Raw genomic sequence first — 527 nt, 5'->3', positions numbered from 1 at the left:
GCACGTATGAAACTTTACACCCTTCTCCCTCAAGTTCTCAGGAAGTTTTTTATTATCATTTGAACAGAACCTCTACTTCACTCAGTTCTGATAACAGCCCAATCCGCACCACGTTGTAACTTAAGCAACCATATAACAGGGCGATCAGCACAGCTGTCCCCAGTCAGAGCCAATGCCACCAAACGACACCTCAAGCGACAGTTCAAGCGACCTAGCGAGCCTGCAACAGCCGATATGCGTATGGAGAGCACTAAGCACCTGCCACCAGGCGCAGCAGCCCCTCGCTGCCGACACTGAATCTACGGCTGCTTCAAGTGGCAACAGTGAATGTCTGGGGACGAAGCTTTCCACCAGCACTTCCCATGGAGCCGGGCACGCTCCAACGGAGCCAGCCTTTTTGCACAAAAAGCACCAAAACACCTTTGACGGCAGAGATGGAGGAGCTCTGCCACCCACCAGCCTCAGCACTGCGACCGCTGCCGGAGCAGGACCCGCCGCTGCCCCGTCACTGGGCCGGGCGCCGCCCG

Source organism: Corvus brachyrhynchos, unplaced genomic scaffold (genome assembly GCF_000691975.1).
Source record: "Corvus brachyrhynchos isolate BGI_N302 unplaced genomic scaffold, ASM69197v1 scaffold239, whole genome shotgun sequence".
Taxonomy (NCBI): Eukaryota; Metazoa; Chordata; class Aves; order Passeriformes; family Corvidae; genus Corvus; species Corvus brachyrhynchos.
Note: the sequence above shows the minus strand (reverse complement) of the source record.